Source organism: Oryzias latipes, chromosome 10 (assembly GCF_002234675.1).
Source record: "Oryzias latipes chromosome 10, ASM223467v1".
NCBI classification, from domain to species: domain Eukaryota; kingdom Metazoa; phylum Chordata; class Actinopteri; order Beloniformes; family Adrianichthyidae; genus Oryzias; species Oryzias latipes.
The window spans coordinates 29,449,485-29,477,315 of NC_019868.2; the positions used below are offsets into that span (position 1 = coordinate 29,449,485).

Sequence of the window (27,831 nt, forward strand, 5' to 3'; positions counted from 1 at the left end):
GCCTTTCCAGCTTCATGCAGGTCATGACAGCAGGTCTTCTGAGATGTCCTCAAATGGATTTTAGCGAATATCTGATCGACCCCCACTGGCATTCGTGGGTTTTCTCCAGTTGCTTTGCTTTCCTTTATTATCTAAAAATATAACGAAAAAGAAAAAAAAATGTTTTTGCTTCGAGCATGGATTGTATTCAGACTGAGAAAACCTCAGATGAATCGAAACAAACCAAGACCACCTTGAAAGATGGGTCAGAGAGCGGTTTCTGGTCCCGGACCAGGGTCCACACGATTATCGGGGGAAAGGAACTCCAGTTCACTTTATTACAATGTGTCCAGTCTGAATACACCCCAATATTTCCAAAGTTATCAAAGTCAGGGAAAAGACGTTCATCGCATATCAAGCAATGAAAACAATGGTAGTGTCTTCGGGGCCCCCTCTCTGTGGCCCCTGGGGGACCACTTCAATGCTCCTGACTGACGTTGAATGGAAATGTTGTAGCCTTGTTGGCTGGGGTCAGTGTTGGGCGGGACTGTAGCTTAATTTAGTGGGCGGGGTCACCGCTGGAAAACATGTTGAGATGAGGATATGCAACAAAACTCTGAACAAAATGATCAAAATGATGTATTTAATTTACCATTAAAGACTTGTTGCTATGGCAACGCTTTGCAAAGATTGAAGTCACTGATGTAGTTCTGATTCATTTCTCAGAGTGAAATTGGACTTCCTTGTATCTCTGGAGGTTCAGGTTTTTCATTTTGAAGAGCTGCTCCAGCATTTTCCTTTGTGAAAATCTTTGCATCAGGAGTCAAAGACTCAAAGGTGGCGCCGATAGAACTGTCGCTGCGTTTTTATTAGCAGATTGATTTGCCACCAGGCCAGTCCTTCGGTTTAACCTCCTAATCAGGCGTCGCCCGACTTTCGCCGCCTCTACCGCTGCTTCTGAGACACAGAAAATAATGAGAGATGGGAAAAGAGATGCAAGGAGATGAGAGAGGCTCGGATGGACAGATTGCCCCGAATATGAAAAGTCCTCAGCAGAAACACCTCAGATCCTGACTGTTGATACAATTCTTTAATTGGAGAATTAACTGACTCAATTAATGAAACAATCCCAGTACAAAAAATATTAAGACAAAAAGACACACAAGTAAGACTTTAGATAACTAAGGGAATCTTAAAATTACGGTTGCACGCTAATATCGTATACCAATAATTATCGGCCGATAGTAGACAGTGTGACGTCATGCAGATAATTCAGATAAGAATTTTTTTTCCAATAAGACGAATGCTAAATGACGATGTGTTGGAAACCTGTGGCCGTTTTCAAACAGTTTTCTACCTAAGTTGACCTCTGCTCATGCACGTCAGGACGTTTCCTCTCTGGGCACAGATAGAGCCCGTAAATAAACGGAGCAAATCTGACTCTGTGCTATAAAAAGCAGCGTCAGAAATGTTGTTTTTCAGTTTGTTAGCTTTCACAATCAGCCTTTTTTTCCCCATCCCTTTTCTTCTCTGGTATTCTGCTGGGACTTCCTAGAATCCAGCATCTCTGGCTCTACAAGAGCAGAGGAATGTAAATGTCCCTCCTACAGAAATAAAACAGAGGTTTAAAACATTCAGAACGTCAGGCGGGAGTCGACTGTTGATGAAAAGCTTCCTGCAGTTCTCTGGAAATCCGTTCCTTGTCTCTAATCACACCTGGGTAATGGACCCACCTGAGTGGGCCCACTTTGCTGCAGGCAGGATACTCCATCTAGTTAAAGGGGGTGGTGGGGTTGTTATTCGGGCCTCCCAGATGCAGACCATGAGGTCCTAACTGTTCAAGCTCCACCTGAGACGATCCTCCAGCCTCCCTTTAACAGCCATTACTCAGCTCTCATTATCTTTATTATCTATTATATTATTTTTCCTAGATGTTTTCCTCTGAACCGGATCATGCTTCCAAACATCAGGAATCAGAGGGAAGCGTCGGCTGGATAGCGAGTGTCTGTGTACTCGGTCCAGCGTTAAACAAAGAGCTAAGGTCAGGAAGGCTGGACAAAGGTTGAGATGAAGTTCAGAGATTTAATACCAGTGAACATTTGCAGAGAAAAGATCTTTAATAGGAGTTCATCTTTGAGTCAACAAGAGCAAAAGGACGGCCTGAATAAAACTAGCAGGAGGATTAGAACAAAGAGGCGTGATGTCTTTGGGTGAAAAGCCGCTTTTACTCCCAACTGTAATTAGGATTATCCACATAGTAATAGTTCATAGAAACTGAAACACTTACTGAACACTTCAATTGACTTTTCTTTAAACGCGTGAAGAATTTCTTTCTCAGACTGACCATGACCTCTCCACGCCTCCCGGCACAGACGTTTGTTTCAGGATGAGTCTGGAAAAAAGGACTTTTTCCTCCGTGTCACACTTTGTGCCTCGATAAGGTTTTGGTTCTTTCCAGGTGGGTCCAGGCTGTCTGCAGGTGAAAAATGGTTCAAGGGTGAACCTTAAAGATCAAATGAATCAAATGATATGAAGTTACATATGTAGTTAAACTACTAATTGATTTAAATAAAAGCAGAATATTGCCTTGTGATCAGGAACATATTTAAAATGGTACAGTCTAATAAAAAACTCAGCTTTCAGATAAAAATGTCTGAAAAGGTTTGTTTTCTTTTCTTTTAAAAAGTCAAGCTAAAGTGTTTTTTTCTTTTTAAAGTTCAGCCAAACATCCAGGAGCTGCAGAGTTTCTGGCGTCTCATTCTTCCATTTTCCCTAAATGTGGTCCATTTATTCAGCCCTGCCTCCATAAATGACATTTTGAAGTCTGCTCATTTTCTGGAGCGAATGCCGACGCCCCCGGCTGTTTCCCACTTTGCATTGATGCTTGCTGTAATAAGACTCAATGCTCAAAGCCTGGGGCCCCCCCCACCCAGAACACACAATCACCAAGTGGCTGCAGCGTGAACACAACAGCCGAAAGGCAATGTGTACGCCAGACGCACAACTAAAGCTTTGTCAGCTGAAGAGAAGTTCTGCTTCTGTCTGCTGTCTGAACCTGAAACCAACAAACCGGACCGGAAACCAACGAACCGGACCTGAAACCAACGAACCGGACCCGTTCGTACGCAAAAGGTACCACGTGTGGATACGAGACAGACAAGACCAACTCCTAACTCGGCATGCAGTCAACGAGGTGATTTATTTATTTATTAGTTTTAACCGTCTGCTTACATTGTAGGTCCGTTGTCAAAAGATTCCTATTTTGCAGTTTTTACGGTGGACTCGGAAAGACCCAATAAACCCGTTAAGAGAACCGTTTGCGTCTGTGAATGCCTGGTGTGGACTCAGTGACACTATGCAAAAGGCGTGTTCAAGAATCTGCGTTGAATGTGTTCTTGAACGTGCGTCACATGCACGGTGTGGACGTAGGATCATACGTCTCCCGATGCGCCTCTCGTTTCTCCAAAAGGTCTTCACCATAGAAGTTCTGTTTGTGAATCTCATGACGGACATCACATCAGATCGGATGAAAAGCACTTGTTTTAAGACTCCTGATGTAGTGGTTTGTGTTGTACAGCTGAACTCATGACCACTCCTGGACCTTTGGTCCTTTTATAAATGGGTAATATTGTATTTGTTTCTTATCAACTTATCAATGAAATGACGCCGAAACCTTCAGAAGCAAAAACTGGACAAGCGGCTCAAGCTTAAGACCGTGAGAGTGTAAACATCTTCAGTTCATCTGCTCCTAATGCTGTTTTCCTCCTAAAATGTTCAGTTAAAAAACTTCATTCACCTGACTTTCTACGTTCAACATTTGGTTTTCTCGTCACGGTTAAATCTTTTACCACCTGCATTGATCAGAACATACTCTTATATTGAGGATTCTTTTCATGGGGTGTTTTTCTGTCGTTTTCCCATCATGCCTTGCTGGCCGGTGGCTGTATGTACAGGCTGAACATCATTTTGGATGTTTTCTTTCATTCTGGGCGTCGGCTTCATGGCGCCGCGTTTCTGCTGCAGGGAGTGAGTATGAGTGGGTTCCTGCAGACAGATGAACCTCCTCCAATCCCCCGCTGACTGACAGCGCTGCCGCCGGCCTCTCTTGTTAACGGGGGGGGGGCCTCTGCCTCTGACCGCATTTGAAAATCCTCTCTGTAAGATGAGTGGGTCCGCCTGCCGAGCATCGCCGCTGCGGGCGCCGGGCTGGAGAGTTTGTTTTGCGTTTTCAACTACCGCCTCTCTTCCTTTTTTGTCTGCGAGCTCGGCGCTGCCTCCATCTGCAGGAATAGAAACCGGCTCTGTGGAGTTTGGAGCAAAGCACCAGCAGAGGCTGAAGCCTGGAGCTTCAGGCTGCTGTATTTCTGTCTGATAACAGAGAAACTCCAGCCATCTGCATTTGAATAAAACCTCCTCAGCAGCAGATTGGACCGACTCCAGCCTGCAGGGGTTTCTCAAAGAGTCGCTTTCCTGCAGTTTTTTGCAGCTAAACTCGCTGTTGTTTGCAGAAGCTCCGCCCTCCGGAGTTGTGATGGACGTTCAAACCTTTTCTTATTTTTAGAAAGTAAAGATGCATCCAGTTTAGTGCAAACAAGTGTGAGTAAAGCCGTAATCCCAACGGTCCTTACGGATAAATACGGGCGGTCTGCGGGGGAGAAATGTTCATCTTTATCCTCCATCTCTACTTCATCTGCTGAGGTTTCCATCAGTTCATCGTTTTTTAAAAAGCTGACCTGCTTGTCATTTCATTTTCCACAGATGTGCAGCACCTTAAAGTCCTCGCTCCCCATTTGCTTCAGGATGATTATGAGGCTCGCCCCCCCCCCCGGTCACAACACTCTAATGATGATCAGCTGATTGATATGTGACATTATTCCGCGATGGAGCGCGGCGCTCTCGCTCCCCTCAGCGGCGGCCTGGCAGGGACCAGAGCAACCACAACCTTTCAATAATGGAAAGGCTGTCTGCGGCTCAAAGGCTGATCCTTTTGTTCTAATTAACCTGTGAAATGAGTTCAGCCGCCGCCGCTGCCGCTCCACCTGCAGCTAAACGCTCTAATAGTCTGTGAACGGAGGCGCCAGAAGAATGCCAAGAGGTGGAAGGTCCAGCCAGCGACTTTCCACAGATGCTTCACACCTCTGGGAGCATTAGCATCATGAAGGTGGAGGCGATTATCCACAGCTTGATCTGAAGGCTCTGAGGGCGACTGGCAGCACAGAAACACATCAGCATTCATGAAGGTCCTTCAGAAACAGCGAGATCATTAACCCGCCTTCTCAACGAGGAGATCGAGAGGAGCTTCTGCTGGGGCTCTAACGAGGTGTCCTGTTGACAGGACGGTCACTGAAATGTGGATAGTTTGGTAGAAACACCCACAGTGAAGTAATTAAAGCTCTGACAGGTGAACCCATTCTGGGGGGGTGCTCTGTATGGGTTCTGTTTTTTTTTGGGTGGTCCGGGTCCGTGGAGGGTCGTAGAGAGGAGCGGCTGCATCTTAAAGGGGACCACAGGCGTGTCTTCCTGTTCTCTTGAGGCTTGTATGGCCGCCTGATGGGACGCCATGAGAATGGAACGTACCATTGGCGTGCGCATGATAAATGTATCATTAAGTATTCCTAGGGATAATGGAAGATACTCGCTGATGCTGACGTACGGCATCAGCAACATGAAATCAAAAGCATCATGAATTCATAGAATTCAATAGAAAAATACTAAACTGACTAAACTAAACTGGCATCCCTGCCCTTAGACCCCCCTTCACGGTAAGGAAAAACTCCACCAAAAAAACGGATTCCGGAAAAGGCGATTTACCAGAACTCACAGAATGCATACAAGTTTCACTTTGGTCACATTTGCACTTTCAGACTGAGAACGGTCTAAGAAAACTTTCAGGAAGGATCTCTACGTATTCAGACCTTCAGCAGCATCTTCATCTACGTTTCAATTTGTCGTTAACGTTTTAAAAACGATAGAAATGGTAGAAAATATTAATAATAACTGGGACTTCCCACTCGTTTTCTCAGACTCATCCGGCGGCCCTGCAGGCAGGTCTCTCCCAGCGTTGGACTCACTCTGCAGCTCTAAATCGATCAGCTCCAGGCAGATGAAGAGCGGCGGGTCACAGCAGGTTCAGGTCCTCTGGGTCCTCCTGACCCTGAACATCACGTCCCACCTCCGCATAACCGGTACCTCCGCTGACTCTAAAGTGCGGGCCTCCTTGATGAGCGCGCTCAGATGCTTTCTTCCTGCTTTCCCAGCTGCTTGTGTGAGAACGTCCGAAGCTGTGAGACGCTGAAACGTTTAGGCTAAAGAGATTCAGCTTCACTTCTTATTCGAATAAAATCAATAAAAACGGAATTTGTTAGGACGGAAATGTTCAGCCTAAAATAACTTCTCATACAATAAACTTTCACGAGGAGAATCTTCGTTCCAGAGGAGCTGCGTTCGGGTCCTCCACACGTGGTCACGCTCTGAGCTGCTCCATGGTTTGGTTTTTCTCAGCAGGACAGAACTCCAGAGAAAAAAAACCTCTGTCATTGGTTAAAAAGCAAATCAAAGTCCAGATTCAAACTGGATCTGTTTGATCCTGATCCTATATGAGGCTCGGCTTCCAGAGTTCTAGAGCAAAGAAAAGAGACGTTTCTCATAAGCAGCAAAGTGTGTTTGAAGTGTGTTCTCTGGACAATAGATGTGGCAGTAACATTTGCTAAATAAAGACCAGAAAACCTACAGAACCACTGCTGGTAAATCAGGAACATGTGATCGGTTAGTAGATCTGGATTTCATTAGTTATGTGGCGTCAAGTTCACATTCTGTGAATCTAAAGCCTCTGAATTCAGCTGACATTTTACCCTTTGAGCATTTTTATTTAAGGCGGCTGTGATTTAAAAGCTACTATTTGTTTTTCTTCAGAGGAGCAGAGTTTCAGGGCAGCGAACTAGAAAATGACATTTTAAAAGCATGTGGCGCCTCTGCAGAGGGCTGTGCCCTTTCCTCACAGCGGTAAACACCGACGGCGTCCTCCTCCAGGAGCCGGGGGATCAGAGGCGGGACCTCACAGCCGACCTCTGCGCTGATAAACCAGCAGCTGTGGAGCCGAAGTCTCTGAAATCATTAACATCCACTGTGTGGAAGACATGAATCTGACTTCAGAAGACAGCAAGGTTTTAGCAGAAGAGGCTGGTGAGCTTTGCAGCTTCACTCGAGAGAGAGAGAGAGAGAGAGCGATGAAGAACATCATCTTCTTAAAGCTCTCAGCATAATATTTAGGAAGAAAGTCAAACATTTTTCTTCTACTTCCAAACAGTTCCCTTTTCCTGGAAACATCAACTTCATCCAATCAGGTGTCTAAGCTCAGCGTCATCAAAGGCGTTCACCCTCCTCACTTCCCTGTGTCGACATGGCGGGTAGAGTCTCAGTTCCAACACAACAGCTAAAGACTGACCTGAGCAGTGGGTCAAACGCTGAAAAAGAGATCAGCTTCAGTTGGATCAGAACTCACTACATCTCCCAAGATTCACTGGGTTAACGTGACACCATCTCTTACTGTGTTACTGTAACTAGATTACACACAACGGAGGCCGACATTAAAGAGTCCGTGACAACAATTTACAGATGTTCTTCAAAAAACGGAGCTAAAACTGTTTTGTTCTCCTTCATTGCTTGTGTTGGACAAACAAAAGTGGACGTCTGACGAGAAGAATGACAGAATGTGTCCAAAGTCTGCAGTCACCTGTGATTTTAACATGTGTGGGTTTAAAGTCCCACTTCAGCTATATTTATCTTCATTGTAAAGTTGTTCCCTGTGGTCTTTTAAGTTAAATTATGTGGTTTTTAGGAAAAATCTAAATGTTGTAATTGTCTGCAGGACAGCAGGAGCTCGTTAGAAATGTGCCTCTGGATTTTGGGCGGGACTGGCGGAGCGGACGTAACCCCACGTTGATATCCCAGCATTCCTTTGTCTAAACTCTTTCCCACTAGTATATAGCCCCTCTTAACCCCAAGCTAACATTGGCGTAGAAAAAGTAAAAAAAGGCAGAGTTATGACGAGGAAAACAAAGACGTTCACGGATCTATTAGTCTGACAGTGGAGATTTAGAATAGGAGTGGGGAGAGTTTGGCTCGCACTGGAAAGGCCATAGGTTTGTTTGGGGGTTGAACCTTTTAAGCAGAAATGCAAAGACATTAGAGTGTTTAGTACTGAGAGGTCTGCTAAAGGAGAACAGGATGAAGCTGCTGTTTGGCGTCCCCCCCTCCTGTCTGACAGCAGAGAACACGGATGACGGTGGGCGGATGTGGAACATGTGACCAGTTCAATTCCTCTGACTAATAAAATCTGCTGGAGGTCACGACTCAGACCATTTTAGCCATTAAGAAAAGAGACATTTTCTCATTTTCTGGCTTAAACAACACAATTTAGCACTCTGCTCAGCGTCTGCAGAGCCAATTCCTGCTTGGACACCTTCGTGGTCTCAATCTGCTGATCTGCAGTCTGTCCATCACATGGGGTTGTTGTTGTGGCCGCTCTGCCTCCGCGATCAGCCCTGATTTGCCCCATTAGTCTAACATATGTGTGGATTGTGCTGTTGATCCCAATCAGTTGATTTGGAGCTGGTCTTCGTCTCCTTGGGGAACAGCCTCCCTCTTGTTTTTCTCCTCACCCTCGCCTCAAAAAGCAGCAGAGTCGCATGAATCCTCCATCTCAGTTTACGCCATAACTAAGCAAGCACTTGCCTTCATAGGTTTCTTGGTGTTTGTGTTGATCTGATGGCTTGGGGTCTGACAAGAGTCGATACTGCAATAAAAACATGTCTTAAAATTCCTGAACTAACGGGAAGCAATGCTTCTTCCTCACATTTGGGGATGGTGTGTTCATTGGGTCTCTGTCTAAAAGGTTCTCCATCTATACCTCAGTTTAATCCGTTTTACATTTGGAAAAGGTTTAGTTTACCCTAAAGACCTTTGTTTGTCTCCAACCTTGGACTTGTCTATTCTGCAGCAGTTTAACTTTTTCTCTTAACTTTTTTCTTTCAGAAGCATCAAAACCCAAAAGTAAAAAAGACTTTGTTGAGTTTGTCAACACGTGACAAAGTGAAGTACGTTTTTATGCTTCAGATTTAGGCTAAAAGGGTTTTCAAATCGGTTTGTGTTGGGAAAATGTCTGTCGGGTGTTCCTAATTTTCTGAGCTGAGTGTCAGGATGGAATTCAGAAGATGTTCAGAAAGTTTGCACAAAAACAAATCTCTTTAAATAGTCAGAAAGTCAATTAGAGTCAGTCTGGTTGTTTAGAATCTGCCAAAAGCGTCTTTAAATGAGCTCTGGAGTCAGACAAAGGCTGCGTGTCACCAGATGGAATCGGCTCACAACTAGACAGACACAAATCTGTGAGAAAAATGTCAAACTGGCAACACTTTTCCCTTGGAATCGTCCTAAACTGGAGTCATAACATGCTTTGCTAAAAATTAGGCTAAAATATAAGAAACGTTTGACGTCCAACAGGACGCTGGTTATTTCTGGACTCTAATTTTTCCAGCATTAATGCTATCTGAGTTTTTGTGTCCTTTCTGTGAGTTTGGGCGTTTTTGAAAATGGCCGTCTCCGCCGTCACGCAGAAGCTGCGGTCCATTGTGAGACTAACTTTTGTGTGATTTGACAGTGAGAAAGTGAGCAAGTTAAGCTTGTCAGACGCCTCTTGACAAAGTTGCCATCGGCAGCCGAGCTCCTCATCATCCTCACATCGGGATAAAATGAACCCATGAGACCGGTGCCCTGGAGTCCCTCAGTAGACTTAATTTAACAGAGTTAAAATCAATTTCTTTGCTCTCTCCTGGGTCAAATTAACTGTCTCCTTGCATGAAGAAGCGTCACAGACTTGACAGCTTGTCCAGATTCCAACTGTGTCCATCCGTCTGTCTGTCGGCTGGCAAACGGATTTTCATTTCTTGTCCAATCTCCGATTTTAACTTGGAGCTGTGCGCTGAGCTTCGCTCTGCCAGGAAACGGCGGCGGCGATGCGGTGCCGTGCTGCTCAGAGATGTGTGGCTCATGGTAATTGCTCCTATTTGTCGAGAAACACAGGAAGGGTGACAGGAAGAGAAATCCAGCCCTTTGCTTTGGAAGGAAGGTTGTAAAACTGTGGAATTGAACCGGCAAGTCACAGCTCTTCCTGGCTCAGCCGGCTTGTTTTCTGGACATTAATGTGGCAATTAATGGGAAAATATTATGAAGGGTTTGTTTTGTAAACAAGTGAAGAATCTGCAGCTTTCTTCTGATCTCAAAGGCGGGATTAACCTTTGGAAACGGCATCATCAGGCTGCTGGAATTTTCTGCAACTGCTCAGAAAAAAGAAAAGTGTTTGGAGTTAACGTGTTCCAGTCGTACCTGCAGTCAGACCTCTTTAGTCAACCAGAGTCACACCTCTCACAATTACAACCCACTAAATTTACCAGGAGCTGAGCAGCAGCCATGTTTTAAGGAACATTACAGAAAAGAACAAATGCAGCCTATAATACGAACAAAAGAGCGCTCCAGGCCTAGACCCATAGGGGGCAGAATCAGGTCAGGTATCCTGGCTGTGCAGGGTAAACGGGTCAAGTGACCACTCACCAGGGGCAGACCCCACCAGAGGCAACCCCCATGGAGGGTAGAACTCCATGGGGGTTGCCTCTGGTGTTTGTGCTGCTTCTGGACATGCGGGGGAAGGGGGGAGTTCTGGGCTTGGTTCTATGTTCTGGGGCCGTTGGGGGTCTTTTGGTGTCTTTTTCACTATGGTCGTAAGGGGTTGACCCAGAAGGGTCCTCTGGTTTCTCTGGGTTGTTCAGGTGCGTGGAGTGGCTGCATCTTAAGGGAAGCACAGGTGTGTCTTGAAGTTCCATTGTGACTTATGTAGTCATCTTAAATGGGACATCATGAAAATGGAACATACCATTGTGTGGTAAGTGTATCATGAAGTATTCCTAAGGATAACGGAAGATCCATGCACTTATGACGTACAGGTGATGCTGACGTACAGCGTCTTACGCCACACTCTAGTCGTTAGTAAGGTGCAAGGACTGGCCGCTTACTGACCGCACACAAATGCTGCATGCATGGGGTGTGCACGTGATATGTAAGTGCCCATAGGTGGGCACTTACATATCGGGTGAAGAGCCTCCTGCCTCCATCTCCACAACACAGGATGGTTTTTAATACCAGCCCACATAATGAATCGCTTTAATCAGAGGAGGAGGCTTTTTCTCGTAACGTATGACGGAGGAACCTTGTGAAGTGAATTGTTAGGCCAAGCTTCATTGAGCTGCTTAATGTAAATCTTTAAATGTTCCATTAGATTAGGGCTGTGACACGGCTAACAGAAGATTAGCTTCTCCAACGGTTTCGTCATCTTTTTTTCCTTCTTCAAGAGGAATTGATGGAGGCAGTGAAGAGCAAAATGGAGGGGCAATGTGTGTGCGAGTAAAGGTTGGGGGTGTCGGCAGTCAGTGAATGGATCAATGGATGTCATTATTTGGTGCTTACCGTTTGGCCAGGTCACCGTGTGATGGATGTGCTGTGGCGCCTAATGGTCTTCTGCCGCTTCCACATGAGCAAACACGGATGATGAACTCATATAAGATTGCTTGTCAACAACCTGTCCTGACTTTATGAGGCTCGTCAGCCGCTGGTGGAGCTCATCCACACCGCCACAGTCCAAACGGCTGATTTGTTCGAGTTTACACTAACCAGATTTTACCGTCTTTTTGCAGTATCTCACAGAAGACGGTAAATGGAAATGCAGGATCAGGGCATAAAAGAATGGTCATACCAATGCAATTTTGAATGTCTGTGCATGAATTTAGAGCCAGTGTTCTTGTTTCAACTAAAAAAATACCTTCCGGCATTAGCGACTTAAATCCAGTTTTTGACCAGCCCAGGTCAAAGTTCTCCTCCAGGTTGGTGCTGTGTTGGTTTGAGTCAGGGGTGAAAGTAGAATTTTTCTTTTGCCGGTACTATGACAAATTATTTCCAAATATATATTTTTTAAAGCAGTTAAAGGAAATAAATGCACTTGATATCAAATTTTATACATAAATAACGTGTGTAGACAAGGTGTTTTTGTGAAACAATCTTTAATTGAACATTGTGAATTTTTCAGAACATGAAAAATGTGAACATCCGAATTGATCAGAACTTGAGTCATCCTTAATTAGTTGAACTAAGTCATAATGTCCCAAAGAGGCTGGTAATATTCCTCATCAGTTTTAGGGGATCTGCGGGCCATGCCACTTGTTGTGTGCGCTGGTCTCCTGCCTTTTCCTAGCCAGGTTTTGACGTATGGCATTGGATCCCACTTCATAAAGGGAGGTCCAAATGAGCTGATGAACAGGAGGTTTGAGACATTTTTTGTCGTCATGGTGCCTCTGAGGTCAGTCATTATGTTATTCATGGTACTAAACCCTCTTTCACAATCTGCATTACTGGCTGAGAGTGTGTCTACTGCCAGAAGTAATTTTTTTAATGGAGGAGGAATGCTTCTCCCTCCACTAGCCTTGAACTCAACGTACCCAGGATGGGCCTCATCGATGTTGAGACGTTCACACAAAGTTCTGACTTCCTCTTCTCCAAATCGAGGATTGTCTTGATCCCAGTTTTCTGGGTGAAGGACTGCCATCTGATTGATAAGCCTGTTGTAAACCTCCTTGCGGTCAGCTGTCACGCTACTTTGTGCTTTGTTGGCTGTTGTTGTAAACAGTCTTTCCTTCATGCTCTCCACCACTGCAGTTATGAAGAGAGCAGAGTCAATGGTGGGAGACCTGCCCACCTTTAACTGATGTCCATTAAATTCCATCTTCTGCTCGGCCTGCTCTGCTTCAACAGTGTGTTTTCCTGGGTATGTTTTCAGGCTCTCAATGCGCTTCAGGTAGTTGGTCATGAGCTCATGGGCCTTTGGAATAGTAGTTTTTCTGTTCTGGAGAATTTCAGACAAGTTTTTTAGTTCAGTGAGAACATCCACCATCAGTGCCAGACTTTTGAGAAAATGAACAGTGCACAACTTAGACAGCAGACCACTGAACTTGGCTCTCTCTCTGCTGTTGTCCTCTGATGCTTTCTGGAAATGTTGTGCCAAGGCTGAATATGACTGCCACACTGCATTGACTGCCCTCCAGGATGAAGCCACCCAGCGAACGCTGAATACTCTACCAATCCTTTTAAGGGTGATGTGCAGATTGTGCGCACACTCACTGAGCTCTCTCATGTTCTTGGGTGATTGGCTGTAAAGTGAATAAAGGGAGTCAAGGAAGGCCTGGAAATCTTTTGTCCCCCCTGTTTTATCAAGTGCCTGGTCTACAGCAAGCTCCAGTCTGTGATTCAAACAGTGCCAGAGAACAATAGATGGAAAGTCGTCTTTCAGCAACTTTCCAACTCCTGACTTCACCCCTAACATCACGCTGGCCCCATCACTGCAAAATCCTATCAGTAGTTCTTGCAGCAACTGCATGGTAAAACCATTTTTTAACAGGCAGTTTATGAGTTTTTCTTTGATGTGGGCAGCACATAGGCTGTCCAGGTCCACAAGGTCCAAGGGAACAGCAATAGGTTCCATAGCTCCATCTACACTTGCTTTCACAAAAACAATGAGCGTTGATTTGTTACCAACATTAGTTGATTCATCAGCCAATACTGTTATCTTGCTCCTATTTTGTATAATTTTTGTCATAATTTCTTTCTTCATTTGTGAAGCCACGTGATCCACAATATCAACACACACAGTTTTGCTGTGTAAAATCTCCCCATGTTGATTGAGTTGGTCTCCTGTAGATCAATCAAACTTTCAAAGTCAGTGAATGGTTTATTGTACTTGGCCACGTAATAGGCTGTCCTGAAGACCCTGGCAGTTGTCTCAAAGGCAAAATCTTGACTCTTGGTATTCATGTTTACAAGAGTGTCTTTTTTCGCTGTCTCTAAAATTTTCACAACTTCTTTGTGAGCTGCTGAGTTTTTGTGCTCATGTATTTTTTTTCTCAATGACGACAGCTGAACATCTCTTGTGTGTCCAGATGGGCATATCTTTCCTGCTACCCAGTTAGGTGCAATATTTACCCCCCGAGATGAGGCAACACCGAGATCTTTTACAGTGTGGCATTTTTGGCAGCCAAGCATTCCGTTTTTGGCAAATATCCATTCATTTTTCTCTTTAAACTGTTCATACTGTTCTTTTGTCCAGATTGAAGGATACTCTGGCAATACAAAAGGGTCACCTGAGCTTGATGGCCCTGGTGTCTCAGTGGGTTCTTCAATGCAATTTGCATTTCGACTTTTCACTTTTTCATCCTCTCCTTCAGAAGTGTTCGTCTGCACATCTTCATCCTCACTTTGGAATTTCCTCTTAAATATCTGATTTATTTTTCTCTGCATGCTCTTCTTTTTTTGCTTTTTCTTTTAAATAACGTGCTGCGTTATTTTTCCATATCAAGATTTCCTTTGTCTATCGTGAACTAAATTTATATTGAATTTAAACTGACCAATCACATTAGTGACGTGAAGTTTGATTCATTTATTGTTTTTCGCGTCCCGTTGCTCCTCCGTGTGGCATAAACATTAATGCTCAGTTGGCTGATCGAATTGAATGTCCCCCAACAAAAAATCAAACGTACCACGTTTCCACGCATGCGCATTAGGCTTGTTTACGGAAGCGAGAGCGAAAGCTACGAGGCAGACCGGGAAAGAGATCCAGAGCATTTTATCGGTTGATACGCCAAATAAAAAAATGCTACTGTCATGTGTTATGAAGTGAAAACAGGAACACAGCGGATCTCCTCCCGAACGGCGTTCCGTCTCGAAATCTTTTAACGGAACGCCGCTCCGGACCGTTCCGGCTTACTTTCACCTCTGGTTTGAGTCCAGATGTTTGTGGATGTTCTCCTTCCAGAAAGTTCCTCTTAGATGTCATCACAACATCAGTCCAGATTTTTATTGGATCATCCAAATGTTCCTTCTGCTTCCTTCAGTACCTCCTGGATGAGTCCTCCTGGATGAGTCCTCTGGCTCCTGTGAAGATTCTCCTCTGGTTTTCTTCATGTGTGGATCAAGGATCTTAATGAGGTCCTCTGGAGTCTCAGTGCTTCAGAAACATCTTCACGACCCTTTCAGACTCAAACATGTCTGTTCCTCATCTGTCCTTGGGTTTCTTAAGGTGATATTTTTCTCTCTCAGCTGCCTCACTTTGTCAGAAGGCGTGTTGAGGTGATTTCAGACTCAGCAGGTTTAGTCGTCAGGCTTTGATGTGGCGGGAACTTATGACATTCACAGCTACTTTGATGAGGAGAATCTTTTAAATGTAACAAAGGTTGGTCAGTTTCTAGTCGTGTATTTACAAAACACTTCTCTGTTAGAAATGCTGTTGAAGGTAAAAACCAAACCAATTAAATGGGTGTTCATTCTTCGTGTGATGTTCTTCATGGTTCTGTGTTGGGCCCTTTCTAATTTGTTTTCTACATGTCTCCTCTTGGTAGACTTATCAACCAGTTCAGCTCTATTTCCTATCATTTCTATGCAGACGACATGCAGCTTTACTGTTCGTTCCCTGAAAATGATTTGAACTAATAATTTGTTGGATTGTTTAAAAAAGAATGAAAACACGGCTGTGTAACAATCACTTATTCATAAACATCCAGACAGAGACTGATTTTTGCCCCTGAAAATAAGATTCCTTTTATCAGACAACGCCTGGGTTCTGTGAGCTTCTATTTTCAGTCGAGTCTCAAAAATCTTGGGGTGTTGTTTGACATGGTGCTTTTATTACTGCAGTAGTTAATTTCCTTAGCCGGTGCTCTGTCAGAGAAACAAAAAGGCACATCAAAGAAGAGCTCGGGTCTTAAGGGGTTAAACCTCTTTTACCAACAGCTAGAATTAGCACCCTTAGCAGACGCTCTGCAGCTGTGTCTGTCGGCAACACGGAGAGCTGGTTCTCCTTAAAAAGATACAAAAGCATGATCTTTATGCCGCTGAAATTCATTTGTTGGTTGTTTGCATTAGGAAAACCCAATGTAGACACTGGCTGTCAGTTTAAAATGTGTATTAAAAGAGTTATTGATTTCGGAAATCTGAATCTGTGAAGATCTCCGCTAACTTGACCGCCATTTTTTTAGGCGCCTCATTCTGGAACTGATGCTGTGTTTTGCTGCGCTTTACGGCAATTAAATGTGGTGATGCATTCATGGTATGCAGAATTCTAGCAATTATATATCTGCTATGAAGCTCTGCTAAGAATAAATTAAATATCTGATCATTGATCAGCAGACAACATCCCATGTCGATCGAGTCATCAACCACGTGATCAGGGTTGATTTCCGATCCCGTGATGAGATCTGGACATTTTTTCCAATGTATTTGTTTGTAGGGTAAGCCCCTTGAAATGTGTCATCTCGTTTTCAAGGGGGTCCTTGACATACAACAAAACAAGCAAATACCGACAGATACAGTTGAGTAAGGTTTACATATATCAAAAACATAATGAAGAACTTAAAATGTACAAGACAACAAACACACACAGACATTTATTACACTTCATAGCAGTTAGTTTACGGTGAAGGGATTAAAAAGGCAGGAAAGAAATCAAATTCAATCAAAAATGAGTGTTGCATGAGTGTTGAAGATGTTCTAAACAGGCATTTTTAAATGCAAAGAATGAGGTTAAAGAACGAATAGATGGAGGAAGATAGTTCCATTTTATTACGTTGTAATAAAATGAATATTTTCCGATTTCTTTTTTGACTCTTGGAACAACAAAAAAGATTTGATCTGCATGACGTAAATTATAAGAAGACTGAAAAGGAGTTAGATATTGTTTGAGTTATTCTGGGTAACTGAGGTTAATACATTTGAAGATGTACAATAGCCAGTGAAGTTGACGTTGGGAGGAGAGGGGAAGCCAGGACAGTTGCTGAAACATTAGACAGTGGTCAGTTCTAAACGGACAACGGAGAATAAACCTACACAAACTGTTATAAACAACATTCAGTGGTCGGAGGTTGGTGAGATTGGTGTTTGATATATTATGTCATTATAATCTAAAGTCGGGATGATCAGTTGTGAGATAATTTCCTTCCTGACTGAGAAACTAAAAAAAATGGATTGATAAAGTAATTTTAAACGATAAGAAATTGTATGGACAATGGACTGTATATAAGCACCAAAAGAGAGTAAGGAGTCAAGCCAAAAACCAAGGTATTTGAATTGTTCTATTGCTGAAATATGTAACATGGCCATTTAAGTTAAATTTATTTAATTTGCAGCTACAGGACGTAATCTTTTTTGAAACAACATAAAATAGGATTTTGATGTGTTGAGTAGAAGCTTATTAGATTGTGACCACAATTGAACAGAATTAAAATCATGTTGAATTGAGTGCTGAATGTCAATAATATCAGATTTAGATGAGTAAATTACAGTATCATCAGCATAGAGTTGAATCTTGCTGTCAATGCATTTAGTTGGAAGGTCATTAATGAAAATTGAAAATAAAAGGGGACCAAGTGAGGAACCTTGTGGAACGCCTTTGTCTACGCTTAGAAAGTTGGAATAGCTGCCATTAAAAAGCACACACTGCTGACGATGATGAAGGTATGAGTTGAACCAAAGGAGTGAGGATCTATCAGGGCCAATGGAATGAAGTTTGTCCAATAACAGATAGTGATCTACCATGTCAAAAGCTTTGGTAAGATCGATAAATAAGGCGCCAGTTAACATGTTATTATCAAAACCAGAGAAAATATCATTGGTAATTTTTTACAAGGCTGAAGTAGTTAAGAAGTGCTTTCGAAAACCGGATTGGAAAGGAGATGAAATGTTATTAAGTGTTCCATATTCCAAAAGTTGATTGAAGATTATTTTTTCATATACTTTGACAATACTATTAATGAATGAGATTGGTCTATAATTGCTCATGTCATTAGAATTGCCTCCTTTGTGAAGAGGTATAACTTTTGTTTGTTTCCAAGACATCCTTCACTATATATTTTATCTTCACTCTTGGCGAGTCCAGTCAGTGTTGGGTGTTCTGATCTGTGTGTGTTTTGGGTTTCGGTTTGATGTCTTTGATTCTTGTGAAGCATTTGATTATGTAGAAAGTGCTGCATAAATAAACATCGTCCATTGTGTTTATCTGCACCGAGAATGACACAGACCCACATCCTGACCGGCTCTCGGGGCCGAGTCTCTGGTTGCAGACCCAAAAAAAGCTCAAACGCACCACATTCCCGCCTTTACGCTGAAAAGCGGCGGTGAGGCGCATTGTGTGGAGATAAAAGCCAGGAATCTTTATGAAGAGGTTGGGCTTCTCCCTGCAGACTGAAGGAGTGACTCACAGCAGGGATGGAGAGGCCATTTTTGTCTTTTTGTAAATGCACTTAGCGTTTGCTGCACTGAGTGCTTTTATCATTACACCACTACAGTCTGGCCATTTGTTCTGACCTTGGGAAATGGTTTTACAGGTCTCCCAGTGTGAGTGTGGGTGTGTGTGTGTATGTGTGTGTGTGTGCCGCAGAAATTGCATGGATTGAGATGTTCCATGAAAACATGTGGAGAACAGCCTCTGCAGACCAGGCAGGGGAGGATAAGGGGGGGAAGCTATTTGTGGAAAGGGGGGGCACAATCCAATTTGTTTGTTCACACTCCAGCAGAGGCAGATCAGAACAATTGATACATTAGGAGTGATTTTACAGAGCAAATATGGCAGCCGCAGGAAGTGGAGAAGTGAGGACGCCGGCGTGCTGCAGAGGAGGGCTGGAAGAGTAAATTTCCCTCATGGTCCATTGCTCCGGGTGCAATATGAAGCCGATAAAAAATAAATTGCTTTATTCTTCGAGTTATCAATATGTTTCAGTGTGTGAGGCTGGGCGCCGCGTTTTGGCAGCAGGAATCTTTTGTTATGGGGAATTTCTGTGCAGAACAGTAAAAAGCCCTCGTGAAGCTTCATTCCACATTCACAGATAAATGAGTTCCTGGGAGAGTGATGCCCCCCCCCCCTCCCCCAGCCTGAACAAACCCCCATCAAGCACAAACATCCAAATCCATGCCCCCACCCAATGGATAAAAGGAAATAAATTAGAAAATGCAGCGTCCACAAACGACAATGAGGTGAAACCGGAACTCCCGGCTCCTCCCATCAGGCAGAGCTGTCTGCTTTTGGGGGGTGGGGGTGGGGGGCACAGGGACAGCTGTTCCCCCCCCCCCCCTCGTTCGATGGCAGGATCCCCGGCCCGATAACGTCTAATAACTCGCCATAAATTAAATCTGCTGCTTCAGTGCGCTCGTGGTGGCGTCGGCCGGGATAAAGAGCGAGGCTCCATGTCTCAAACGAGATTTTGGCAAACCATTATGGCACGCTGTAATAATCTTTTTTTAAATTCTTTTTCCATTTAGTCAAATAATGGGGTTATTCATGAGGCGATGAAGACGGCAGGGGGGGGGGGTCAGATCTTCGTAGTGGAGATAGGCGGAGAGCTTGGGTTTATGTGCCGTGTCTTTAGATATGATATTGTTCCTTTAATTACAGATGAAAGCCGCTGTGGAGAAAGATTCAGCTTCTGGAAATCACTGCCGTCTTCGCTCAATTGTGCACTATTACTTTGGACTCAGATCAGCATCATCATGCAGTATGACATCCCGGTTTGGTGACGTTAGAATATGGGCGATGTCACACTCAAGCAGGCAAAACATTTATTTTATATTTTATTTTAAGTTGTTTTTCCGGTACAATAATCAGTGTGTCGGTCATTGATAGAGCTATTCTTTGGCCTAAAAAAGGTCTGAAATTAAACTTTCTAAGAACAAATACAAATATTAGTATCATTGTACATCTTTTGAGGCTAATAGAAATGTGCTGTGATTTTTATCTCTCTCGTCATACATTTTTTCAGTTTTACTAACATGATACAGATGCATAACTAACGCCATTAAATAAAGGCTCAATTTGTTTAGGGCAGGGCTTTCATTTTGTGAAACTTCATCCTGATTGGACCAAATATGTCTAATTTTAACCCTGGAGAACACAACAACTATTTACTGTTCAGTTAATGTGACCATTTGTTTATTGCTTGTTCATTTTGGGTGGCAGCCTTACAACATTACAATCGGCCAAAAAATAAGAAAATAATAAAAACAGCTGTCAAATTTGACCCCATGGTTTGTCCCGGGTTAAGTTTTATGCAGCAACTCGTGTCTCCAGATCAGGATGAAGGGAAAACAGGTCTGCTAAAGTCTTTTATCGTAATAGTCTTGACATAAACACACTAATCCTCATGCTGGAAAGTAACTGTATCTAGCCTACAGTTGTTACACTTATCATGGTGTTAATAATAAAGGAGTCGTGGTCTTAACCCGGGTAGAAAATTAGAAAAAAATAAAAAAGCTAATTTATGATTTTATGAAGCAAAATAAGTGTTTATATATATATGACAAAATGTTGTGATAAAAGCAAAAGTCAAATTTCTTATCGTTTAGCCTCGTTTTCCATTTGTTCTTTGTCTAAAGAGAAAAGAGAAGAAGGGTCCATAACTAAAAGAGGACAAAAATAATGTTTCTTATCACAGACCTTTTCAGAAGCACAAGAAATCTACAGAACTCATGGGAACATTTTCTGTATCTGCTGTGACTCAAATGGTTAAAAACCCGCTCTGATACTGGATTTTGGTCTAAAACTGCATCATCCTGATAAAAAGACCACTGGGATCACTTTGAAAATAGATCAGAAGATCAGATTGGGACGTTAAATGAAGCCAACAGTCATTGGAGTCTGAAGGTGTAATCCTGCAGGTGAATTTAGATCTTAACATCAGGCTATTTCACGCCTTGATAGGAGGAACATGAACGATTTCTATCTCTAAAACCACTGAGAGAAACCGCTAGCTAGATGTTTTCAGCGCTGCTAGCATGTAGGCGTGAACTTCTCCTTCACGGCAAAGTCAGGAGTCTGTTTAAATCAGAGGAAACTAACGACTCCTACATGGAGGAACGACCCATGACTCCACCAGCAGAGCACGGTGGAGGACATATTATGGTTTGGGATTCCTCTTTCTTATTAGGAATAAAACTGGTTGTAGTTGTTGACTATTTGAAACTTAAATACTGTGTTTGGAATGAGTAAATGAACAAAGACGTTATACTTCGTTCTTCTGAGCATTTCTTGCGTTGGCCTGCAGAAGAAAAGCCAGCATCTACAATAACACTGCTGTTAAAAAGGTATATTGCATTTTTTCTGTCGTTGCTTTTTCTGTTTGAGGTTCCATAAATTAGATTGTGTGTCAGAGCGTCCAGACAGCCAAACACAAACCAATGCCTCTTTCTTTTTTCCCCTTTGTCCTTAAGTAACACTCAAAATAAAAACCACTTCATCCATCTTCTCCTGCACAAGACCTCTTTTGCTGGCACCGGAGATGTTAAAGTGCATAAGTCTGCAGCATCGACTGGGCCGCGGACAGAGAAAACATCTGTCTTAATCATTCTCAGAGTACAATTGATCTGCAGCACTCTGGAAAGCATTTATTATAAAAAGTCTCATTTTTTAAGCGGCACGTTTAAAGCAGCAGCGCCATAAATCAAGCCTGAATCAGAACCTGAATCCATTATTTTTATGATATCAGCTCTAAGTGGACATAACAGCTTGATCCAGTATCGATCTGCGCGCTGGTCATCCCCGCCGGTCCGTCCCTGATGTGGGCCGCGGCGTCACGGGCCGGTGTGGATCCGCTCTCACTTTAAATAATCACAGGGGAGGGTCTGCGTGCACGCCTCGCTCCTTCCTCATTAGACCGCCATAAATAAGGAGAGTGTGTGTGTGTGGTCTGATCCCAGCTAAGGCTCAGTCTAATACCGGGGAACCTGAGCAGGCTGGCAGCTCTGCTAATGAAGTGAGCTGCAGTCTGTTCCGATGGCTTTCATACACGCGGGGATAAATTATTCAAGTGCGCTTAAAATAAATAATGAAGGTGATTGCAGCATTTTGGATGTGGGTGGGAGGTTAAATTATGCATGTGCTCAATATTTGTAAATGTAATAGAAAGCAAGTGCGGCAGATTTTAAACCGCGAGTAAAATATAAAATATACCCCCCCCCCCCTGCTGGAGGCTTTTAGCCAGATTTAATTTAAAGGAAAAGAAAAAAATCTCCCGTTGGAGTCGACAGCAGCTGTCAAAGTTCATAGGCAGACGCTGAAGGTCGTAAAAACGTTCAGTTTGCACGCTAAACTCCTCCAGAATTATTTCAGATCCAACGGTCTGATTCCAGTTGGCCCACTGGGGGGGGGGGGGGGGGGGGGGGGGGGGCTTTTGGGGGGGGGGGGCTTTTTAAACTTCAGCAGAACATTTTCCAAAAGTTTATCCGAAAGCTGAAGGCCAAAACATTCAACAGACATGATAAATAAAGTGTTCATTTTTTCATAAACAGCTTCTAGGATGTATTCAAGGAAACTACACATTTATGCTCCAGTATTTTTTTTTCTTAAACAATTTCAAGCTATTTTTTAGAAAATGAAATAAATGCAGATAATGCAACCTCTGAAATCCTCACATTACAATCTAAGTTTTAGTAAATATAGTGATAACCCTATAAAAGTGGTGTACTAATTTAGAACCTCAGCGTACACAAGACACCATCAACCAGACAGAATTGTAAAGTTCGTGAAACCGACTCCGATATCCGACTTTCAAACTTTTGTCTCCCATCCTCAGATCCGTCATCTTGTTCACAGGGTTCCACTTTGTCCTCAGTTACTCTGGATGACGTTTAAATTCTGTTAACCCTTGTGCGATCCTATGGGGTCCAGATGACCCGATCCTTCTATTGACGTGTTCTCCCTACCATGACAAAGGTGGAAAGATTTCATGTAATCCATGGACACCAGTGAAGATCACAAATCATTGAAGAAAAAAGGTTCAGAGCACTGTCTAGTGGGTCTAGATGACCCAACTCCCAATGGTAAAGTGCCTAGGATAGCACAAGGGTTAAAAGGATCAAACCCTCATCTCTTCTGCTTGATACTGTCTTCACATTGGCATCTCAATGTAAAGGTTTAGGGAACTGACATGTGGAGATCCTCAGGGCTCTGTTCTAGGTTCTCTTTTTTATGCAATAAATTAAATTCCTTATCATATGTAAATTGGTTATATTATATAAATTATGGATTAGAGTTCATTTGAGTGTGTACATCATCAAAACACAAAGTACTATTTGTCCAGCACTTTGGGATGCATCCAACTATTTTTTACTTAGTAACCATTCTTGCTCTGCTACTTTTTTAAATGTTCTTAATAATCTTTTTATACCTTTTTAAGTTATAAACTGACCAATCAGATGCCTCGATGGGTAGGAGGAACCTGCTGGCCCCCCAAGTCCAACATTCAAAACCTTTGACGGATTTAGTATAGCTCGGTTTTGAGTAGAAGGAGTGTGTCCTTCCAACAAGCCCCGCCCCCCCCCGATTGGTGAAAAATGTTGAGATAAAAACATCGACTCAGACCAATCGATGTTTACTGGCGACGTCTGGCAGCGTGTGTATCGATTATCAATACACGATGGCAACTGACTTGACTTAATTTGGTTGGAGCCGGAATAAAACATTTTCTATGGGTGACGTCACAAACACTGTCCATTCTGATCCATTCGATGGTTCTGACCAGAACTTAGTGACACATCAGCCTTTTATACATGTGACGCAACAACCAACATGGTGGCTAATTAGCAGCAGGTAATGCATGATTCTAAAAGTTCCCTTTTTAAAAATCAAACGTTATCATTTGTGTTCTTGATCTGACACGACCTTTTCAGCGAACACTGAGGAACAGGGCTGCACAGTGTGAAGACAACTAGCGACATCAGTGACCAACAGTGCGATGACGATATGACTTGCAATACATGAACTTAAAGCTAACACATCATTCCCATACACTTAAACAGTTTATTTCAATAAAAGTCAATCTAAATCATTCTGAAAGTTGTCTCAATAGGAGACGAGTCAGAACTTGTATGTCAGGGAAACCGACCCAAGAAAAATCCTGAATATGGACAACAGTAAAGAACCATGTAGGGGGGGGGGGGGGGGGGGGGGGGGGTGCGCTTGGGCTTTTTTAGGAACATATTGGTGTCTCTGTCCAATTTATCATGATTTATGTTGATAAATAATTTATGATTTATGTTTATAAATAATAATAAAGCAGAGATGAAGCTTTTATCTTCTTCCTTCAGGTTAAAGAAAAGTCACTTTTTTCTTCAGTTCCACGTAGCTTTGTGTTTCCTCTCAGGAACAGACACAGCCGTACACAGTCAACGCGGTGGTCCATAACTTAACGTATATGTGGGGGGCATGTCGTTAGTAATGACCACCTCCTCTCTCCTCCAGATCTCCAATAAATAGGTTGAAGTAGAGCGTGAAATGAAAAGCAGCAGAACAGCATGAAATGGGAACAAAGCTGCTAAACGGACATATTTGTCCTTTAGTTGGGTTTTTAAAGGAAGATGTAGAAAATAACGATGGAATTATGCTGATGCTATGATTATATTTACAGTAGGCTCTTGTTCTATATAAATGTAAAATACACCAATGTCACTGGCCCCCACTCCCCAGCTGACCCCCTTCAGAAAGCCTTGTATTAGTAAAACTGCAGTCCACTTTTTGAAAAGCTTAAATCTATAAAGTTGAAGTTTTTGTAATCTGACTTTAGAGTTTTATCTACACTTGTAGTCATGTCATTAAACATGTTCATCCGTGTTCATGCATGTGCAAAACCAAATGAACAGACTTTTTAAAGCTCCCTTGCACATTTTTTGAAACTGCAAATTGTTTTTTAATGACCAAGCTGCCATTTGCTAAAAGTTGGACTCTTAGTGCTGAATTTATGACAATCCCAATTAAGACGAAGCTAACATTGCTCAGTAAAAACATGCAACTTATTTTCATGTAATCTGGATTTCTGGTTATTTACTAAGACTAATTACCCAATAAATAACAGGCACAAACAGCAGTAAATAGAAAATCAATGGAAAACTGGGCTCTACTTGAACAAATAGACCCGACTACAGCCGCTGAAGATGGACGAGGGACTTTTTTGTGACTCAGGTGTTAAGGTGAGTAGAGGTGTAGTTGGGGATCCGATTTAGCTGTTCCAAAAAAAAGCAGCCAAAGAGAAAGCAGGTGCTGGAACAGACAAAGAAGGAAACTGAGACACAACGGACCTCTGATAATGACCACAACTCCTTCCAGATCTGCCTATAAATTCAGCCTGAAGTTTAAAAATGTTACTGCAAACTTTGTGCATCAAGCTTTGCAAGTTTGCACCTCCTTTTCCCAAATCCAACACACAGAAGCAGAAATGAGTCCAGAACACCGGCTGTTTTCTGTTGGGGGGTGGGTTTGAAGCAGAGGTCGTGAACCTTATTGACACCGGGGCCCATTTTTCCCAGTACAAAATGATTCGCAGCCCATTCAAATATTAAAATATTCATTTAAATTGATCCATGTCTTGTTTTATTTTTATTCAATAATCAAATCAAGTCCTTTTAAGGTTTATCAAAGTAAAACCTGATACCTGATATGATACAATGTGATCATCTCAAAAACATTTTATTTTCACATGGAACAGGAAAACCAGGGCAGTTTCGCTTAACACAAACTAGAATTCCAAAAATATTTATAAGGCATTTTGATAAATACAATTTTGTGGTAATAAAACAGGCATTTTTAAAATAAACGTTTCAAATTGAATAAACTGTTAATTACATTTAAATAAAGTGCTAATTAAAATATTACCTTATTATCTGTCACAAATTAAAAACAACAGTCTGTTTTTTTTTTAACATGCTACAAATCCTACTTCATGTTCACCTCTTATTGAGACACTTGGCCTGTTAGCCATGATCAACTCCAGTCTGGGTGAAATGGGGGAAAGGCTCACTCTTAATTAGCACTACATTGTCCCAAGTTATATAGTTTTTTAGTATTTACGGGTTAGGATGGGAATTTGGACACATAGTAGTTGTTTTTTAGGTTCAGCTACACTGCATATTGGCGCGTGCTACAACACCTGACTGACGCATCACTGCCACCTAGTGGTGGGAGGCTGCATTCAGGCCACGGCCCCATCGTTAAGAATCACTGGTTTAAAGGATAAAACTGGTGGAATTCATTGTGTTCAAACATTTCTACGGCTCAGTTATTTAATTATTAACACGCTAAAAGAAAACAAACACCCCTGTTTCATTGTTGCAGCTGGATAATGTACAAACCCATGAAGTGAGGTTTGTACATTGTCCAACGTTTAGTCAGTGTCAGTGTGTCAGTGCACATCAGTCCTTCAGAATGAGGAAGAAAGTCGGGGAAAAGCAGCTTTCAGGCCTCCATAAACAACATCACACAACTCTGTATTGATCCGTCCATCAGCATTTCCTAACACAGACCTTTTTCATTTGACTGACATGAGGATCAACCTCTGGAACTACTATGAAACCGTTCTACTTTTAATTTCAATAACCACCTGCTGTAGGCGGAAACAAGTCAAAGTCATTCCAACATCCACAAAAAAAGGTTTAAAGAGGAACTAAAGGTAAGGACTAAAGCTGCCAGAGGTCGAACGCTCTACCTCTGCGCCACGACCACCCCATCTAATCTCCATGTCAGAGCAGCGTTGGCTTTTACTCTTACTTTAGCTTTTTATTCACTTCTTCTTTGACTATTTGCTGCTACCTTTAGGGGGCGCCACAGCTTTGAACAGGAAACTAAACACATGAAGCTAATGCTAAATGCTAATGTTTCAGATTTAAAAGCAGCAACCCTTTTATGTCCGAGTTTCTATTGTTATGTTCACACCAAACAGTAATTTGTGTCCTCTGCCTCTTTTGACACGAGGCAACTTTGCTGTTCACGTGTCCAAAGGTGTGTTCATGCACCTGCCACTCCCCCCACATGTGGGAGGAGCTACCGTCAAAGGTTTTTCACCTCATCGAAGACCCGGATGATGTTGATAGATCAGGTTTACTTATTTTAAAGAGCTCTAGAATAGCGTAGGTAATCCTCTCTCCATGTCTGGGTTCATACATCATTCAGAGACTCTCCCAGTACGGTGAGTTTCACCGTCTGCTGCAGGAGCAGCGTCTGAATGACGCGGTACTTCTGTGTCTGTGACCCAGTTTGACGACTAGCTGTCCCGCATTAGACCAAGGAGGGAAAAATAAGAATAAGAATAGAACTACAGGATCTTTTTACTATTGTCTTCATACAAATAAAAAAAATCATCATAGGTTCAGGAGGAGATTCTTCTCCATGTTGGTTTTGAAATTCAGCCGCTGATTCCATCATCAACATGTCATGGGCCAAAGCTTAGTTCCTGATTGGTTGATGCAGACATAACAGAATGTTGTGCTGTCACAACAGAATTACGTTGAACCTGATGTTGAAAACCCGTAGTAGGACCTCAGATGGCGTCTGTACGTCTCATTGAAACTGGACGCCCCCACGCCAGAATGCAGCCTTAAACCTGTTAAGTGTCTTGTCCTTCTGTATAATGCACATTGTTCTATATTTCCCAATTTAAAACTGGCAGGATCTGACATCATTCTACGGAAACAACTAGCTTTAAGAAGAAATCGAGCAGTGTGGTCTGTGGTCAAAGGACTAAACGCCAATGAAAGAACACATCTGGAAAAACGGAGAAAACCAAAGTAGAATCAGTAGAATCCTTTGATAATAAGGAACGGATGTGGTGAGTAAAGTCTTGTGTTTGCTGGACTCGGTGGATTCTCCTTTTAAACGACTAACAAAAAGATTTCCTGACGAGTTTAATTATGAAAAAAATCCATTAAAAACAAACTGCTTTGGTCAAAGACTTA

At 42.7% G+C, this 27,831-nt stretch overlaps 1 long non-coding RNA gene across 1 annotated transcript in view; it reads right to left on the reverse strand.

Annotated features, from left to right (window-relative positions):
* Window positions 1-637: 637 nt before the first annotated feature.
* LOC110015804 overlaps window positions 638-27,831 on the reverse strand; it is a 123,206-nt gene continuing 96,012 nt past the window's right edge. The window contains exons 3-4 of the long non-coding RNA XR_002874040.1: window positions 2,267-2,452; window positions 638-936 (exon numbers count right to left, since the gene is read on the reverse strand). This is a non-coding gene — a long non-coding RNA (uncharacterized LOC110015804). The remainder of the gene's footprint in view (window positions 937-2,266; window positions 2,453-27,831) is intronic.